Source organism: Ovis canadensis, chromosome 9, assembly GCF_042477335.2.
Source record: "Ovis canadensis isolate MfBH-ARS-UI-01 breed Bighorn chromosome 9, ARS-UI_OviCan_v2, whole genome shotgun sequence".
Lineage (NCBI taxonomy): Eukaryota > Metazoa > Chordata > Mammalia > Artiodactyla > Bovidae > Ovis > Ovis canadensis.
The window spans coordinates 79,124,666-79,144,742 of NC_091253.1; the positions used below are offsets into that span (position 1 = coordinate 79,124,666).

General features: G+C 40.4%; 1 long non-coding RNA gene across 13 annotated transcripts in view; it reads left to right on the forward strand.

Annotated features, from left to right (window-relative positions):
- LOC138445896 (uncharacterized) overlaps nt 1-20,077 on the forward strand; it is a 186,924-nt gene that overhangs the window by 112,148 nt on the left and 54,699 nt on the right. For 5 of the 13 annotated variants that reach the window (XR_011259025.1, XR_011259032.1, XR_011259024.1 and 2 more), the window contains exon 3: nt 10,043-10,120. This is a non-coding gene — a long non-coding RNA (uncharacterized lncRNA). Of the gene's footprint in view, nt 1-10,042; nt 10,153-10,400; nt 10,493-14,835; nt 16,952-20,077 lie in introns of those variants that run through there. The other 8 variants (XR_011259023.1, XR_011259021.1, XR_011259027.1 and 5 more) reach the window with 6 other exon arrangements.

Genomic DNA, 20,077 nt, shown 5'->3' on the forward strand with positions numbered 1-20,077 from the left:
TGTTTTCATGAACACCAGATTCACCAAGTTTTCAAAGAAGGATAGCAAGTGTTTGATGATGAAGGAAGTTTGGATTTAATTTTCACTTTGAGACACATGGTTACTATTCCCTGAAAAAATATTGGCATTCTGAAGATGTTCAAGCACCCTTATTCCAGCAGCTACCAATAGGCCCAATTGCATGTGAGGCTCTGGTGGTTCTGAGGGCTGTCAAAGCAGAGATGTTAGAAAGCAGCTGCCGCCTTCATTCATCCTTTGAGATCAGCACAAGTGGGGATAGACTTTCCTATCATCAAATCCTTAGAGCAGCAACTTGCACACAGAATGTGCTCTTATAGAAAAATGATTCAAATAATATAAGCAATAATAACTCAAATAATAACAGCAGTAATAAGAAAGGTAATTTGTCGTGCAGTTTATTGAGCATTTTTCATGTATCCAGGACTATTTCAATCACATCTCATACATTACTTCACTTCATCTTGAGAACATAAATAAGCCTACGATTGTGGGTCATCCCCAGGGGGAATGGCTTCAAGGGGAGTTATGAAGAACCCTCTAAATCTTCAGAGCAGTTCAAAGCCATCTTACAGACAATTATTTCACAAGGTTAAGGTAGGACATTTATAAGTACAGTGAATTCTATATGGGAAATCCTTCATTGATATACCACAGCAGTCCTTTGAATAAACATTAAGTCAAAGACAGTCTATAGGTATGACCCAAAAGCAGCAATAATCTTGTCCTCAGCATTACAAAAATTGTTTCTTAATCATCCTAAAGTATGTATCATGCATCAGAAATTTCAGATGTAAGGAAGTTTTTTTCAGAATTCATGTGTTATTTAACATTTGTTCTTCTTCAGTTCTTACATATATTTTTCAATATTTTTAATCAATAAAATATTTTCTGGGTAGCTCTTCCTCCACTATCATGACTAACATTTTACTGTTTTTCTCCCCTAGAACTAGAACAGTGACTGATGTACCAGCAGATGTTTCCAGTTCAAAATGTGTCATATTCTTTACAAGGGAGGAAAAAGTTTAAACTTAAGAAGCTGATGTTTTTCAGCAGATCAGGTAGTGGAAGAAAACTGTCACCTTTTACAAAGTATCTCTTCTTCATCTTTCCTTCTTTATTCTGGGAATTTTCTCAGTTTAGTCTTTAAGGTGGTATCTGCTAATAGTTCAGATCATGGCTGTTGCCTAATCCTTCTTTCTAAGATCAAAGTAGACTAAACCACAAACTTGAACTTAAATAAGAAATCTAAAATTTAGGCAGATATTCTGTTTTGAACATTTGCTGATTGTGGCATATTTTTATCACTTTATTTTGGTTCTAGCACCCTGACTATATTTTAGATAACCACCATCACCTCTAAAGCAGCTCATGTGCTTCAGAGGAGTATCTCCATGAACAGCTCAGGCCTAAACTAATTAGCATTATCTGGGTCCATAATGGGTTCAGGGTAGTAACATGATCTAATTAATAATTCAGTGCAACTAGAATGAAAACTAAGACTTTAAATCAAAGGTTGAGGGAATATGACAAATGCATTACATTGACGAAGAGCCATACAGCCTGAGAACTGCTGAAGAAAGTTTTGAAACAGCTGAGGAGAATTTTCCTAAGACTGAAGCTGAGATTTGGGAGGTTGTTTGTTACACAGCATTATCACAGTAAAAACCTAGCTATACACCAAAGAAGATAGTAGGTCAAGTTCTAGATATCTGAGGTATACCCTTCTGACTTATCCTCATATGAGAATATTACCATCAAAAGTAAGATAAACCAAAGCAGGATGATAATATTTTAAACACCAGAAGAAACAGATTCACTTTCTGGTAAGGTTGCTAAGCTTGGAAATTTTGAACCTGGCACCAGTGGCCCGTCTTCCCTGATACAATGAAGAGTCTGTTGCAGAATGAAGCTAATCAGAGACAAATAGTGATGAAAAGCAGGTACAGAGCTAGAGAAATAAAGCAAAAAAGGCAAAAGGGGGAAGGCAAAAGAGAGAATGAGTGCAAGAGAAAGAGAGTTAGCGAGCAAATACAAAGAGGAAGAGGAATGAATTAGAAGAACCACTTATATATAGATAAAGTTTAAACTTTTGCAGAAACACTCTTTAAGTCACATTGATCCTGTGACTGGCATTTTTCAAATATGAAATACAGATTTAGAAAATATGTGTTTATTTAGATGCTCTCACTAGAAATCTAGGGGTTTCCCTGTTTGTACAGTGGTTAAAACTTTGCGCTTCCACTGCAGGGGGGCAAGGGATGGATCCCAGATCAGGGAACTAAGATCCTACATGCTGCGCAGTGCTTCCAGAAAAAACAAAAACAACAACTATAAATCAGTGTGTGTGTGTGTGTGTGTGTGTGTGTTAGTCGCTCAGTCGTTCCAACTCTTTGCAATGCCATGGACTGAAACTTCGGTCCCTGAGATTCTCCAGGAAAGAATACTAGAGCAGGTTGCCATTTTCTTCTCCAGAGGATCTTCCTGATCCCAGGGATCAAACTTGGGTCTCCCACAGTACACGCAGATTCTTTACCATCTAGGCCGTCAGGGCAGCCCCTCAGAAATTCTTAAAGTGAAAAAAGCTTAGCATGTAAAAAATTACAATCTGTTGTGTAGGAGCTGTCACATAGAGAAAGATATAAGTGCTTAGGGAACACAAAAAAATGGGAGATTAAACCTGTAAATAAATGAAGATGGGAAAGATATGGAAAAAGAGTTCACAGATGTGTATGTGTGCTCAGATGCTCAGTTGTGTCCAGCTCTTTGTGACCACATGGACTGTATGTAGCCTCCATGACCTAGAAAATAGGATTTTCCAGGCAAGAATACTGGAGTGGATTGGCATTTCCTACTCCAAGGCATCTTCCCAACCTAGGGAACGAACCCATGTCTCTTATGTCTTCTGTATTATCAGGCAAGTTCTTTACCACTAGTGCCACGCAGAAAGCAGTGAAAAGACAAAGGAGAAATAGAAATTGCCTGGTAAATAAATAAATTGTTCAGTTCAGTACAGTCCAGTTACTCAGTCATGTCCGACTCTTTGTGACCCCATGAATCGCAGCACGCCAGGCCTCCCTGTCCGTCACCAACTCCCAGAGTTCACTCAGACTCACGTCCATCGAGTCCGTGATGCCATCCAGCCATCTCATCCTCTGTCGTCCCCTTCTTCTGCTCCCAATCCCTCCCAGCATCAGAGTCTTTTCCAATGAGTCAACTCTTCGCAAGAGGTGGCCAAAGTATTGGAGTTTGAGCTTTAGCATCATTCCTTCCAAAGAAATCCCAGGGCTGATCTCCTTCAGAATGGACAGGTTGGATATCCTTGCAGTCCAAGGGACTCTCAAGAGTCTTCTCCAACACCACAGTTCAAAAGCATCAATTCTTCGGCACTCAGCCATCTTCACAGTCCAACTCTAACATCCATACATGACTACTGGAAAAACCATAGCCTTGACTAGACGGACCTTAGTCAGCAAAGTAATGTCTCTGCTTTTGAATATGCTCTCTAGGTTGGTCATAACTTTTCTTCCAAGGAGTAAGCGTCTTTTAATTTCATGGCTGCAATCACCATCTACAGTGATTTTGGAGCTCAAAAAAATAAAGTCTGACACTGTTTCCACTGTTTCCCCATCTATTTCCCATGAAGTGATGGGACCGGATGCCATGATCTTTGTTTTCTGAATGTTGAGCTTTAAGCCAACTTTTTCACTCTCCTCTTTTACTTTCATCAAGAGGCTTTTTAGTTCCTCTTCACTTTCTGCCATAAGGGTGGTGTCATCTGCCTATCTGAGGTTATTGATATTTCTCCCGGCAATCTTGATTGTAAATGAGGACAAATGGAAAGCTTGCATTTGTACCAGAGACTTAAAATTCTTGTAAACTGGATCAGTCTACTGGCCTCAGTTACTAGTACCTGAGCACTCAAACAGGGAAATAAAAATCTGCATTCAGATGTCTACCATCAATAGACCTCACTGATTTTCTTCAATCTTTTCTTTTTAGTTGAAGCATTAAATTATGGTAAATATATTCTCCAAAGAGGTGAGCAAAGCTGACTTGATTATGAGTCGGTAATATTAGACCTGCTTCAAAAGAAAGCATGAGCCAAGAGATTCCACTGCCAACTAAACAGAATGACTCAAATCACACCTGAATGGCTCCTGCTCCTCTTTCCTATTTCCAAATACTTCCTCAGTTTGTCTAAAATATTTTTTTTCCTTTTGTTACCTTTCATTAAATCAATCCAGTTCAAGATTCAGTCAACTTGAATGATAAAGTTCATTTTTCAAAGTGAAAAAAAAAAAGATAAATGATTTGGGAGTGTGGGTAAGGAGGATGGGCTGTAGTCATTCACATGTTAGGATTAGTTTGCTTCCTTCCCTCAGCCACAGCTTCCAGTGTGGAAGAAACCATCCAAACGCAGATGGCAGTGTTGTGGTTGGAATTATGAATGTGCTTATAGTCAAAGAGATCTGGTTTGAATCTTACCTCTACCATTTTACTATCTTTATGAGCTTGAGAAAATTATTAATGTTTGGGGTATCTCAGTTTTCTTATCTCTAAGATGAGAGAAACATGGTTACCGCTATTGTTATATTACATACATACTTGATTAGCACAGTATCCAGAGCTTGGTTAAGCAGCCAGTGAGGGCAGTTACAGACACTTGAGTGGAGAAAAGGAGATCATTTTGTAGCAAAAGTGAGATCCTGGGGGAATGGAAGACAACATAGTCATACTTTGCCTTCTCAGTACTTTTGCCTGTGACAAGATCACAGGTGTAAACTCAACAACAACATGACAATCAATGGTTGGAGTTGATACAATACATTATCACGTGTTCAGGATTTTGGTGATAAAAAGATCATGTGTCTTTTTATGATACCATATCATTAGTTGATCTCAAATTTGATGATTCTGGATTTTTGTTTTCACTCTGACTTTTCTTCTTATGACTGGTCCTTACAGATTTAGGGCAGCAGAACTACACAGGTGCTTAAGGGAAGTGCAAAGAGTGTCTTAAAGGTGAATATTTAAAGTGTTCATTTCCTGAACTGCTTAAGTTCTTTTACCAGAACTTGTACACCCATGGTGGATTCATGTTGATGTATGGCAAAACCAATACAATATTGTAATTAGCCTCCAATTAAAATAAATAAATTTATATTAAAAAGAACTTGTTTTGAAAGCAGTTTATGGCTGAAACTTACAAGATACCTCCTTTTAAAATACATGCACATTGAGTACAAACTGAGCCTGAAGTGTTATTTTTTTATATGCTTGTCATCAGCATGTTAACATTCCCCAGCTGCCCATTTTAAAAGGACAGGGGAGCCTCTCCATATTGTGAGCTTGCTAGATACTTCCTCAGAGCAGTCCCTGTGAAGGGATCCTTTTCAGATTCCTTCACACTGCTTAGACCAAATTCAAAGCCACGCCCTTGAAACATGATGGATTAAAACTGCATTTTCATTTCTGTTTTTCTAAAACCTGGTTAAAGTAGTTAATTGACAGAAGCAACTGTATTTTCTGATCAACGCCATAAACTATAAACCTCAAGGCAATTCTTTTCTTGCCAGTAGTTGCCCTTGATAATAAAATAATTACCACATTAACAGCATTCACTCTATTTCAGCACTGAGGATTTCTCCCACAAAGCATGCTGGAGAAAAGTGCCAGGCCACAAAACAGTTTAATCCTATTATTTCTGCATTTCACCCTGGCTTGGTTTATGTATAAAATGCCCATGCTCTCTGGGTTGTTCCACCTCTGAAAGGCACAGGGAATTTTTTTTTTCTCCCAGTGAATAACAGTATACTAATATGAAATTATTTATGGGACTTGTGACTCCACAGCTTTAAAGCCAGCATTTATGTTTTTAATATGAAGTATTCAGCCATTGTTCTGTGTATTTGAGAGGACTGATCTCTGTCCTCAAACCATACTCACATATTTTTGGTTCTCTATGTTTTCTCGTGGCCTCAGGCTTTGCTCATCCTGAGCTGCTGAGAACTCTCTCCCTGTCCACTGCTCCTCAACTTCTTTCACCATCTAACTCCTGTTCACCATCCAGGTGTTGGTTCAGTTACCATTTCTTCCAGGAAACCTTCACTAAAGCCTTAATTCTAGGCTAAATGACATGAGTCCCTATACACTTCTCACATTACATTTTGATTGCCTTTGTACTTGCAGAATTCTCCACTAGAATGAGTTATCTGAGATCAGAGATCTACTTTATTTATAGAATATCTTTAGCACTTGCAAGAAACACTGTTTGTTGTTTAGTAATATTTCCTGAAGTAGATTTTATTTTTTCTTCATTCTTTTCCTTGCTGTCCTATGGTCAGCATTTGTTCCCCTCACCCATTAACCTTTGTTAATTTTGGGCTGTGTGGTTTGCTTTAACCAATAGGATGTGAGCAGATATAACACATTTGGACAGAAACTTTAATTGCACTTGTGTGATTGACACTCTTCTTATTCCTGCCTTCCATTGTCAGGAAGACATCTTTCAGACAGTGGCTCCTCCTCAGACTTGATTCAAAGAGAGAACACACAGCAATGCAAGCTGAACCCAAAAGAGCCTAGCAGAACCCAGTAATATGAATAAGTGACTGTTGTTGCAAGTTGCCAGAACTGGGGTTATTTGTCACCACAAATAATCAATAAAAATTGATTAATAAATTTATATGTAGAAGCATAACATTGCTATAACAACAACAACAATAAACTCAAAGCTAGTGGAGGTAGTGGAATTCCAGTTGAGCTATTTCAAATCCTGGAAGATGATGCTGTGAAAGTGCTGCACTCAATATGCCAGCAAATTTGGAAAACTCAGCAGTGACCACAGGACTGGAAAAGGTCAGTTTTCATTCCAATCCCAAAGAAAGGCAATGCCAAAGAATGCTCAAACTACCGCACAATTGCACTCATCTCACATGCTAGTAAAGTAATGCTCAAAATTCTCCAAGCCAGACTTCAGCAATACGTGAACCGTGAACTCCCTGATGTTCAAGCTGCTTTTAGAAAAGGCAGAGGAACCAGAGATCAAATTGCCAACATCCACTGGATCATGGAAAAAGCAAGAGAGTTCCAGAAAAACATAGATTTCTGCTTTCTTGACTATGCCAAAGCCTTTGACTGTGTGGATCACAATACACTGGGGAAACTCCTGAAAGAGATGGGAATACCAGACCACCTGACCTGCCTCTTGAGAAATCTGTATGCAGGCCAGGAAGCAACAGTTAGAACTGAACATGGAACAACAGACTGGTTCCAAATAGGAAAAGGAGTACGTCAAGGCTGTATATTGTCACCCTGCTTATTTAACTTCTATGCAGAGTACATCATGACAAACACTGTACTGGAAGAAGCACAGCTGGAATCAAGATTGCCAGGAGAAACATCAATAACCTCAGATATGCAGATGACACCACCCTTATGGCAGAAAGTGAAGAAGAACTAAAAAGCCTCTTGATGAAAGTGAAAGAGGAGAGTGAAAAAGTGGGCTTAAAGCTCAACATTCAGAAAACTAAGATCTCAGCATCTGGTCCCATCACTTCATGGGAAATAGATGGGGAAACAATGGAAACAGTGTCAGACTTTATTTTTCTGGGCTCCAAAATCACTGCAGATGGTGATTTCAGCCATGAAATTAAGACTCTTACTCCTTGGAAGGAAAGTTATGACCAACCTAGACAGCATATTTAAAATCAGAGACCTTACTTTGCCAACAAAGGTCCGTCTCATCAAGGCTATGGGTTTTCCAGTGGTCGTGTATGGATGCAAGAGTTGGACTATAAAGAAAGCTGAGTGCTGAAGAATTGATGCTTTTGAACTGTGATGTTGGAGAAGACTCTTGAGAGTCCCCTTGGACCGCAAGGAGATCCAACTAGTCCATCCTAAAGGAGATCGGTCCTGGTTGTTCATTGGTAGGACTGATTTTGAAGCTGAAACTCCAATACTTTGGCCACCTCATGCAAAGAGCTGACTCATTTGAAAAGACCCTGATTAAAAAAAAAAAAAAAAAGACCCTGATGCTGGGAAAGATTGAGGGCAGGAAGAGAAGGGGATGACAGAGGATGAGATGGTTGGATGGCATCACCAACTCGATGGACATGGGTTTGGGTGGACTCCAGGAGTTGGTGATGGACAGCGAGGCCTGGCGTGCTGCAGTCCATGGGGTCGCAAAGAGTTGGACACAACTGAGCAACTGAACTGAACTGAACTGAGTAAACTCAAATATGAGGTTATTTGTACTGTGCCTGTTATTGAAGCCCCTGATATTAAAGGAGGCTGGAAAAATGACCTATTCTATGCAACAATGAAAATTTTGGTAATACTGCTACCTGAGATAACTTGAAAGTCAGAAAATATGCCTTAAAACTTTCAACGAATTTTCAAGATAGAATGTTCGTAGCCAGAATTGATTATTAGGCTTTGTAAGGAAGAATAAACTCAGAAAATCATTGGAGTTTTTTTCAAATGAGAATGAAGGGGAAAAGAAGGATGCAGAAATCCAGAAGCAGAGTTGAAAGATATTAGTATTTTTTTTTCTGTGTTCCCTGAATATGCTACTGTCTTTATTTATTTTTTATTTATTTTTTTTAGTTTTTTATTTTTTAAATTTTAAAATCTTTAATTCTTACATGCGTTCCCAAACATGAATCCCCCTCCCACCTCCCTCCCCACAACATCTCTCTGGGTCATCCCCATGCACCAGCCCCATTTCTCATCTCCAGCCAATAAATCATTTGCAGATTAAGACAGAGACTCAATGCAAGGACCAAGTCAAGGGCATGGATAGTCATTTTCTAATTCTGTGTACATTCTATTACATGGAATAATTTTAATTATTTGTGGTGAATTAAAGTACATCAGCAATTTGGCAAGTTGAGCAAATGCTGAATATGAAATTACCATATTTTCATATAGTAACATCTATTTTCAAGATAGTAGGTGATTTTCAGTATACCATCAAAGAAATTTTTAAGTGGATAAATAGGAGAAGGAACAACTTATCTATTATCTTAGAGAAACCTATTATAAAGATCAGAAGATGCGGGGGGGAGGAGGGGGGGTGCTCCGCAGAAAGAGAGAGGAAGTGGAACTTCCCTCAGCAAAGCCGAGGGCTCCCGAGGAGAGGTGAGCCTGCTGTCCACCAACCTAGCCCCTCGCGAGCAAGAGACAATCAGATATGACAGGGGTTCTGTCTAAGCAGTTCCGCTTTATTGCCACAAACTCTTGGTTTATATAGGCAAGCAAGGGGGTTTTGCAAGGGACTTTCCACAGTTGCACCAATCACGTTAAAGGTCAAATCATCATGTGCCTTCATTATAACAGGAGTCTATGGTGATCACACGCTGTCCACGTGCACGGAAATCAAGAGAGCCAATCAAAAACTTTAACATAGACCATGCCCCTCTCTCTTCCGCCAGGCGCCATCTTAGTTTCCAACCGCAAAGCTAACCCATCTTTTTTAAGGTTTCCCATTTAGGGCCCCACAAGAAGACAAGAATAGTCTTCAAAAAGCAATATGATGAAGTGCTTATAAAGAGTTTTTGTCATCCTTCATGAATATGAAAAGTTAATATTTTCACCCTATTAAGTAAAAGTAAGCCCAGTTAATGATAATAATATGATGATTATGGTGATTCAGACTGGGGAGCAAAGACCAAATCAAGACTGTTGTCACCACATTATTTGTTAAGACCGCTGATTCCTTTAAAGTAATCCCCAGTAAGTCATTTCACTTGTACAGAATGGCTCCTGGTAAAGATACCATAGACTGGCTTAATGGAAGCCTAAAAAGTACAAATTATCTGTAATTAAGCCTAAAAGAATGACTTCTAATTATGAATCTGGCTGTTGGCAGGAAGCACTAATAGGAAACAAAGATATCCAAAACACTAATGTTTTTTTAAAAATTGTAGTGTGCCAAAATTACTACTACCAGCCTGAATTAAAAGAGTTTGTGATTGTTTGAGCAATAAAACTACCCTTGAGCTCTCAACTTTTTTGACAGGATGAAGAAACTGTTTGGCAGCCAAAGATGGACATTTCTCCTAAAGAGGATATTGGAAAAGGAAGGACTCCTCAGAAGGTAAAGTCAAGAGTCATGAAGTACAATAGACTGTGACGCTATTCCTAGGAAACAAAACCAAAGATTGATTAAGGAAAGTTCCTTACACAGAGATTAGTAGACCTTGTAACAATTCCTTCATGGGATTTCAGACCTTCTGTGAACCAGTAATTTCTGGGTTCCCCCCTTTTTTCCCCTTTCTAAATGAGAGTGTTTGTTGGGGTTACACTAGTTTATTATGGGTGGGAAGGTATGCATTTTATCACAAGTAGGTACAAATAACAAGTGTTTTATTTCATAGGACTTGGCTCAATAGAGCTACATTTGGGCTAGAAGGAAATGGCAATCCACTCCAGTATTCTTGCTGGCGAATCCTATGGACGGAGAAGCCCAGTAGGTATCTCTTTTATATATAGTGGTTTGTATCTCATATTCATAATCTCTCGCCCACCCTCTTTCCCCTTTAGTAACATTTAAAACATAAATGTGTTTTCTATGTCTGTTTCTGTTTTCTGAATAAGTCCATTGTGGCATATTTTAGACTCAGTATATAAATGACATCATACGGCATCTGACTTACATCACTTGGTCTGATAATCTCTAGGTCCATCCGTGTTGCTGCAAATGATATTATTACATCCTTTTTTATGGCTGAGTAGTATTTCATTGTGTATCTGTACCACATGTTCTTTATCCATTCATCTGTCAGTGGACATTTCAGTTCAGTTCAGTTCAGTCACTCAGTCATGTCTGACATCTGCAACCCCATGGACTGCAGCACACCAAGCCTCCCTATCCATCATCAGCTCCTTCAGTTTAATCAAACTCATGTCCATTGAGTCAGTGATGCCTTATACCATCTCATCCTCTGTTGTCCCCTTCTCCTCTCGCCTTCAATCTTTCCCAGCACTGGGGTCTTTTCAAATGAGTCAGCTCCTTGGATCAGGTGGACAAAGTACTGGAGTTTCAGTTTCAACATCAGTCCTTTCAATTAATAATCAGGACTGATTTCCTTTAGGATTGAATGGTTGGATCTCCTTGCAGTCCAAGGGACTCTCAAGAGTCTTCTCCAACACCACAGTTCAAAAGCATCAATTCTTCGTCACTCAGCGTTCTTTATAGTCCAAAACTCCCATCCATACATTACTACTGGAAAAACCGTATCCTTGACTATGCAGACCGTTGTTGGTAAAGTAATGTCTCACATTTTTAATATGCTGTCTAGATTGGCCATAACTTTCCTTCCAAGGAGTAAGAGTCTTTTATTTTCATGGCTACAGTCACCATCTGCAATGATTTTGGAGCCCATTAAAAAAAAAAAAAAAAAAAGCCTGCCACTGTTTCCACTGTTTCCCCATCTATTTGCCATAAAGTGATGGGACCAGATGCCAAGATCTTAGTTTTCTGAATGTTGAACTTTAAGCCAACTTTTTCACTCTCCTCTTTCACTTTCATCAAGAGGCTCTTTAGTTCTTCTTTACTTTCTGCCATAAGGGTGGTGTCATCTGCATATCTAAGGTTATTGATATTTCTCCTGGCAATCTTGATTCCAGCTTGTGCTTCTTCCAGCCCAGCGTTTCTCATGATGTACTCTGCATAGAAGTTAAATAAGCAGGGTGACAATATACAGACAATATACAAAAGGAGGTGACATACTCCTTTTCCTATTTGGAACCAGTCTGTTGTTCCATGTCCAGTTCTAACTGTTGCTTCCTGAGCTGCATACAGATTTCCCAAGAGTCAGGTCAGGTGGTCTGGTATTCCCATCTCTTTCAGAATTTTCCACAGTGTATTGTTATCCACACAGTCAAAGGCTATGGCATAGTCAATAAAACAGAAATGGATGTTTTTCTGGAACTCTCTTGCTTTTTTAAAGTTACAGCAGATGTTGGAAATTTGATCTCTTGTTCCTCTGCCTTCTCTAAACCCAGCTTGAACATCTGGTAGTTCACAGTTCACATATTGTTAAAGCCTGTCTTGGAGAATTTTGAGCATTACTTTACTAGCGTGTGAGATGAGTGCAATTGTGCGGTAGTTTCAACATTCTTAGGCAATGCCTTTCTTTGGGATTGGAATGAAAACGGACCTATTCCAGTCCTGTGGCCACTGCTGAGTTTTCCGAATTTGCTGGCATATTGAGCAGCACTTTCCACAACATCATCTGTTAGGATTTGAAAAGGCTCAACTGGAATTCCATCACTTCCACTAGTTTTGTTCATAATGATGCTGTCTAAGGCCCACTTGACTTTGAATTCCAGGATGTCTGGCTTTAGGTGAGTGATCACACCATCATGATTATCGGGGTCATGAAGATCTTTTTTGTATAGTTCTGTGTATTCTTGCCACCTTTTCTTAATATCTTCTGCTTCTGTTAGGTCCATACCATTTCTGTCCTTTATTGAGTCCATCTTTGCATGAAATGTTCCTTTGGTATCTCTAATTTTCTTGAGGAGATCTCTAGTCTTTCCCATTCTATTGTTTTCCTCTATTTCTTTGCACTGATCACTGAGGAAGGCTTTCTTATCTCTCCTTGGTATTCTTTGGAACTCTGCATTCAAATGGGTATATCTTTCCTTTTGTCCTTTGCTTTTCACTTCTCTTCATTTCACAGTTATTTATAAGGCCTCCTCAGACAGCCATTTTGCTTTTTGCATTTCTTTTCCATGGGAATGGTCTTGATCCCTGTCTCCTGTACAATGTCATGAATCTCTGTCCATAGTTCATCAGGCACTCTATATATCAGATCTAGGCCCTTAAATCTATTTCTCACTTCCACTGTATAATCATAAGGGATTTGATTTAGGTCATACCTTAATGGTCGAGTGGTTTTCCCTACTTTCTTCAATTTAAGTCTGAATTTGGCAATAAGGAGTTCATGATCTGAGTCACAGCCAGCTTCTGGTCTTGTTTTTCCTGACTATATAGAGCTTCTCCATCTTTGGCTGCAAATAATATAATCAATCTGATTTCAGTTTTGATCATCTGATGATGTCCATGTGTAGAGTCTCCTCTTGTGTTGTTGGAAGAGGGTGTTTGCTATGACCGGTGTGTTCTCTTGGCAAAACTCTATTAGCCTTTGCCCTGCTTCATTCTGTACTCCAAGGCCAAATTTGCCTGTTACTCCAGGTATTTCTTGATCTCCTACTTTTGCATTCCAGTCCCCTATAATGAAAAGGACATCTTTTTGGGGTGTTACTTCTAAAAGGTCTTGTAGGTCTTCATAGAACTGTTCAACTTCAGGTCGTGGCATAGCCTTGGATTGCCATGATATTCAATGGTTTGCCTTGGAAACGAACAGAGATCATTCTGTCGTTTTTGAGAGTGCATCCAAGTACTGCATCTTGGACTCTTTTGATGACTATGATGGCTACTCCATTTCTTCTAAGGGATCTTGCCCACAATAGTAGATAAAATGGTCATCTGAGTTAAATTCACCCATTCCAGTCCATTTTAGTTCGCTGATTCCTAAAATGTCAACATTCATTCTTGCCGTCTCCTGTTTAACCACTTCCAGTTTGCCTTGATTCATGGACCTAACATTCCAGGTTCCTATACAATATTGCTCTTCACAGCATCAGATCGTCCTTCCATCACCAGTTACATCCACAACTGGGTGTTGTTTTTTGCTTGCTCCATTTCTTCATTCTTTCTGGAGTTATTTCTCCACTGATCTCCAGTAGCATATTGGACACCTACCAACCTGGGAAGTTCATCTTTCAGTGTCCTATCTTTTTGTCTTTTCATACTATTCATGGGGTTCTCAAGGAAAGAATACTGAAGTGGTTTGCCATTCCCTTCTCCAGTGGACCACATTTAGTCAGAACTTTCCACCATGACCCATTTGTCTCGAGTGGCCCTCCATGGCATGGCTCATAGTTTCACTGAGTTAGACACAGCTGTGGTCCCTGTGACTAGATTGGTTAGTTTTCTGTGATTGTGTTTTCAGTCTGTCTGCCCTCTGGAGGAGAAGGATAAGAGGCTTATGGAAGCTTCCTGATGGGAGAGACTGACTGAGGGGGAAGCTGAGTCTTGTTTTGATTAGGCCATGCTCAGTAAATCTTTAAACCAATTTTCTGTTGATGGGTGGTGCTGTGTTCCCTCCCTGCAGTTTACTTGGGGCCAAACTATCATGATGGTAATGAACATAATGGTGACCTCCTTCAAAAGATCCCATGCATGTACTGCTATACTTAGTGCCCCCAACTCTGCAGCAGGCCACCACCAACCCACGCCTCTGCTGTAGACTCCTGGATACTCACGGGCAAGTCTGGGTCAGTCTCTTGTGGGGTCACTGCTCCTTTCTCCTGGTGCACAAGGTTCTGTTTGTGCCCTCCAAGAGTCTATTTCCCAGTCTTGTGTAAGTTCTGGCAGCTCTGTGGTGAGGTTAATGGCGACCTCCTCTAAGAGGGCTTATGCCATACTGAAGTCTGCTGCACCCAGAGCCCCTGTCCCTGTGGCAGGCCACTGCTGACCCGTACCCCCACAGCAAATGCTCAAACATAGTTCTGTCTCTGTCTCTGTGGGGTCCCTGGGTCCTGGTGCACACAAGGTTTGTTTGAGCCCTCTGAGTATCTGGCGGGAATGGGGTTTGATTCTAAATGCAAATTTGTCCCTCCTACCATCTCTCTGGGGCTTCTCCTTTGCCCTTGGACAGGGGGTATCTCCTCACAGCTGCTCCAGGGCCTACCGTCTTACTGGGGTTTCTCTGACCTTGGATGTGGGATATCTTCTTACAGCAGGTCCGGTGAAGCACAGCCGCAGCTCCTGACCTTGGACATGGGGTATCTCCTCTCTGCAGCTCACCGCTCCAGCAAGTGGACGTTTAGGTTGCTTCTATGTCTTGACTGTTGTAAATATTGCTGCAACAAACGTTGGGGTACATGTATCCTTTTGAATTATGGTTTTCTCCAGATATATGCCCAGGAGTGAGGTTGCTGGATCATATGGCATCTCTCTTTTTAGTTTTTAAAGGAAGCTCCATATTGTTTTCCATAGTGACTGCAACAATTTACATTCCCAACAATAATGTAAGTGGATTCTCTTTTCTCCACACCATCCAGCATTTGTTATTTGAAGACTTTTACCTTTTTATTGTATTTATTTATTTTTGGCCGTGCTGGGTTTTTGTTGCTTTTGCAAGGGCTTTCTCTAGTTGCAGCAAGCGGGGGCTGCTCTCAGGTTGCAGTGCTCAGGCTTCTCTTTGGGGTGGCTTCTCTTGTTGTGGAGCACAGGACCTAGGCTCTAGGCAAGCGTGCTTCACCAGTTGCAGCATGCAGGAGTAGTGGTGTGTGGGCTCTAGGGCACGTGGACTGCAGTAGTTGTGGCACACAGGCCCTAGAGCACAGGCCTAGTAGTTGTGGTACATGAGTTTAGTTTCTTTGCAGCACATGAAATCTTCCTGGACTAGGGATCGAACCTGTGTCCCTGCATTGGCAGGCAGAGTCCCATCCACTGCACCACCAGAGAAGTCCTATTTGAAACTTTTAAATAAAGGGCATTCTCATCAGCATGAGGTGGAGTAAACCCATCTTTGATCAACTGAGATGGCATATGAAAGAAATGACTGCCTACTCCAGGAACTTATAATTTAACAAGTGTGTCAAGATTCATATGTATGAAATAGTTAAGTAATAAACTGATGGTGATAGTAATTTTTGTGTTAAAAATAATGGTTCAGGAAATAAATTCTTTGGACTCTTGGAGACGAAAGGAGGGCCAAGGCAGTTTCATAGACAAATGAGACTTACAGATCAAAGAGGAAATTGATCTTTCAGTTGGGTGAGATTTGTTTAGGTGAGTTCTAAGAACAAGAATAAAGCTGTAAATACAGGAAGAAGTAAAGAGAGCACAATAGTATCTTAAAAAGACTAAATTACTGAGCAGTTTAGTACTGAAGGAAAGATGTTGTGTGCCATTAATTTTACTAGAAAACCTCTGCTGGTTTCACAGACAACAATGTTGCAATTGGGAACTGTGGCTAACACAAGTAAGATGTTAGCAGATTTTTGGGCATCTTTTGCAAGCACAGTGGGTATTACAGGTAGCTAAGAGAGAAGCACAAAGAATTGATTCTTTTGAACTGTGGTGTTAGAAAAGACTCTTGAGAGTCCTTGGACTGCAAGGAGATCCAGCCAGTCCATTCTAAAGGAGATCAGCCCTGGGATTTCTTTGGAGGGAATGATGCTGAAGCTGAAACTCCAGTACTTTGGCCACCTCACGCGAAGAGTTGACTCACTGGAAAAGACTCTGATGCTGAGAGGGATTGGGGGCAGGAGGAGAAGGGGATGACAGAGGATGAGATGGCTGGATGGCATCACTGACTCGATGGACGTGAGTCTGAATGACCTCTGGGTGTTGGTGATGGACAGGAAGGCCTGGCATGCTGCGATTCATGGGGTCGCAAAGAGTCGGACACGACTGAGCGAATGAACTGAACTGAACTGAACTGAAGAGAGAAGCATTGCTAGGACATGGACTTTTCCTGACTTGAAGAGCTAAAGTTAGTTCTAGTTAAGAAGTACCAGTTTGTCCATGTCTTCACTGAGCTATTGTTGCATGAAATGTGAGAAACTATTATACTTGAATGGGGAATAAATGCGTAGATACTAGTACTATTTGGTTCTGTAGAGAACAATCAAGAGACTCCTTATGCCAAACGGTTTCAGCTTTTTTCACTGTGGTCCCCAGTAAGAAACTCGTTTTAAATAACAATTGAATATACATGTTTATAACTATGTCTATATTGATTGTTTTAAGACATTATATACTTCATGTTCATGTGGATGAGAGTAGACAGTGTTTACTGCTTACTGTAATTGTGCTGTCAGAAGCTATAAAGTTCCTTTAGTGTCATGCTTTTGTCTCCCCTTTAGTTTTTGGGTTTTCACAGAGACTTCTGAAATAGGATCTGAGGCTTGCAGTTCTTTAGCAGTTATCTCCTGATATGACACAGGAACCCTGTGATGTTGGGGTAAAGTTTAGGGGGAGGGAAAGTATCCTGTGGCCCCATGATGAGGTCTTAAGTCTTTTAGTGAGCCTGAGTTGGGTATTTCCCTTCCTGCAGGTAGTTAGACTTATGTAAAAATCCCAGTCATTCAGACTCTGGTAAAGTAGTTTCCCTTAAGGGTAAATCCTTGTTAAGAACAGAAAGCTCTGGGCATATTTCAAAATGGTTACTTTCCCCCTCCTCCTACTGGAAGCACTCCCATCTACACAGTGAGAACCTGATGGGGCTCCTAGAGGTAGAGCTCAGAAGAGCCAGAGAGACCCCTTAAAATTGGGCCCCATGGAGTTTTTAACTCTCAAGTTTGGGGAGTTTTAATTTTCAAACATCAAGCCACTGAACAGTTCATAAATTACAGTTGAAAGTATTCCTACCAGTACTGGCTCCTGCTGCTGGGCTTCTGCTGCTGGTAAACTGTGATCCTCTGTATCTTCCTGTCTCTCAAGTTTTGGGAGTAACAATTTATCCTTCAGCCTCAGTCCTTTGACAAATCTAAGAATTGAAGACTTTCAATTTGTCCTGCTTTTTTCTTGTTGTGAAGATGAGAATGATACCTTTCAAACTATCAAAATTTTATTCAGTTCAGTTTAGTCGCTCAGTCATGTCTGACTCTTTGTGACTCCATGAGTTGCAGCACGCCAGGCCTCCCTGTCCATCGCCAACTCCCAGAGTTCACTCAGACTCACGTCCATCGAGTCAGTAATGCCATCCAGCCATCTCATCCTCTGTCATCCCCTTCTCCTCCTGACCCCAATCCCTCCCAGCATCAGGGTCTTTTCCAACGAGTCAACTCTTCGCATGAGGTGGCCAAAAAATTGGAGTTTCAGCTTTAGCATTAGTCCTTCCAAAGAACACCCAGGGCTGATCTCCTTTAGGATGGACTGGTTGGATCTCCTTGCAGTCCAAGGGACTCTCAAGAGTCTTCTCCAACACCACAGTTCAAAAGCATCAGTTCTTCAGTGCTCAGCTTTCTTCACAGTCCAACTCTCACATCCATACATGACCACAGGAAAAACCATAGCCTTGACTAGACGCACCTTTGTTGGCAAAGTAATGTCTCTGCTTTTGAATATGCTATCTAGGTTGGTCATAACTTTCCTTCCAAGGAGTAAGTGTCTTTTAATTTCATGGCTGCAATCACCATCTGCAGTGATTTTGGAGCTCAAAAAAATAAAGTCTGACACTGTTTCCACTGTTTCCCCATCTATTTCCCATGAGGTGATGGGACCGGATGCCATGATCTTAGTTTTCTGAATGTTGAGCTTTAAGGCAACTTTTTCACTCTCCTCTTTCACTTTCATCAAGAGGCTTTTTAGTTTCTCTTCGCTTTCTGCCATAAGGGTGGTGTCATCTGCATATCTGAGGTTATTGATATTTCTCCCGGCAATCTTGATTTAAGCGTGTGCTTCTTCCAGCCCTGCATTTCTCATGATGTACTCCGCATATAAGTTAAATAAGCAGGGTGACCATATACAGCCTTGACGTACTCCTTTTCCGATTTGGAACCAGTCTGTTGTTCCATGTCCGGTTCTAACTGTTGCTCCCTGACCTGCATATAGGTTTCTCAAGAGGCAGGTCAGGTGGTCTGGTATTCCCATCTCTTTCAGAATTTTCCACAGTGTATTGTGATCCACACAGTCAAAGGCTATGGCATAGTCAGTAAAGCAGAAATAGATATTTTTCTGGAACTCTCTTGCTTTTTCAATGATCCAGCAGATGTTGGCAGTTTGATCTCTGGTTCCTCTGCCTTTTCTAAAACCAGCTTGAACATCTGAAGCTTAGGTTCACATATTGCTGAAGCCTGGCTTGGAGGATTTTGAGCATTACTTTACTAGCGTGTGAGATGAGTACAATTGTGCAGCAGTTTGAGCATTCTTTGGCATTGCCTTTCTTTGGGATTGGAATGAAAACTGACCTTTTCCAGTCCTATGGCCACTGCTGAGTTTTCCAAATTTGCTGGCATATTGAGTGCAGCACTTTCACAGCATCATCTTTCAGGATTTGAAATAGCTCCACGGGAATTCCATCACCTCCACTAGCTTTGTTCTTAGTGATGCTTTCTAAGGTCCACTTGACTTCACATTGGCTCTAGGTGAGTGATGACACCATCGTGATTATCTTGGTCATGAAGATTTTTTTTGTGCAGTGAATACTATGTTTTTTCTATTTAATTCCCTCTCATTTTATTTTATCTATTTTTTATAATAAATTTATTTATTTTAATTGGAGGTTAATTACTTTACAATATTGTATTGGTTTTGCCATACATCAGCATGTATACACCACAGGTATACACGTGTTCCCCATCCTGAACCCCCCACCCACCTCCCTCCGCATACCATCCCTCTGGGTCGTCCCAGTGCACCAGCCCCAAGCATCCAGTATCATACATTGAACCTGGGCTGGTGACTCACTTCATATATGATATTATACATGTTTCAATGTCATTCTCTCAAATCATCCCACCATCTCCCTCTCCCACAGAGTCCAAAAAGACTGCTCTATACATCTGTGTCTCTTTTGCCATCTCGCGTACAGGGTTATCATTACCACCTTTCTAAATTCCTTATATATGTGTTAGTATACTGTATTGGTGTTTTTCTTCCTGGCTTACTTCACTCAGCCCTCTAAACTGGATTGCCTTTATGGTTATATATTTATTAAAGGAAACACTATCGAATTCTTCCATAACCTGAAAGTAGGAAAGCTGTGACTCCAGAAACACTAAAAATGATGAATTTGATCAGATAAAAATTTAAGACATGATTATAAAAAGACAGATTTTAAAATCTTAAATGATTCATTGGGAAAATTATATGTTTCAAGGGGTTAATATTTCTAATACATATTTAAGCTTCTAAAATGAAAGGAAAAAGACAACCCTATAATAAGATGAGCTAAAAATATGAGTAAAGTTCATAGGAAAAAGAAATGCACATGGAACTTTAAAAGAGTTTTTAACCATGTTCATAACA